The sequence below is a fragment of the Aplysia californica genome, unplaced genomic scaffold (assembly GCF_000002075.1).
Source record: "Aplysia californica isolate F4 #8 unplaced genomic scaffold, AplCal3.0 scaffold00016, whole genome shotgun sequence".
Taxonomy (NCBI): Eukaryota; Metazoa; Mollusca; class Gastropoda; order Aplysiida; family Aplysiidae; genus Aplysia; species Aplysia californica.
The window spans coordinates 611,499-611,968 of record NW_004797286.1 but is presented as its reverse complement, the minus strand read 5'-3'; positions in this window follow the sequence as shown (position 1 = coordinate 611,968).

The following is a 470-nucleotide window of genomic DNA, read 5'->3' as shown; positions in this document are numbered from 1 at the left end:
AAACTAAAACTAAATTTTTGTTCAAGACCCAACGAACTCGTACTAGACGTTTCAGATTATGACAACAGCGTAACTGTCGTCCTGGGTTTTGAATGAAAAAGTTTGGCGATATGCACTATTAATAGTGCAAGTCTACGGTGTACAATATAATATAGATCGACGTCTTATTAAGAGATGAAGAGTCGCAGGTCACGATTTGATAAAAAAGAAAGTTAATGCACTGCTACTGACCTTTCTGTAAAAGAGACCAAATTAGTTATTCAATAAAATGTAGACTTTTGAATAAAAATGCAGAAACTTACGCGTGCGAGCGCACTCTTACACATAAACGCGAACACGCACTCGCGCACGCACGCACACACACACGCTCACTCATGCACCCACGCATACACGCATGCCCACACATCTGTCTGTCTGTCTGTCTGTCTGTCTGTCTGTCTGTCTGTCTGTCTGTCTGTCTGTCTGTCTGT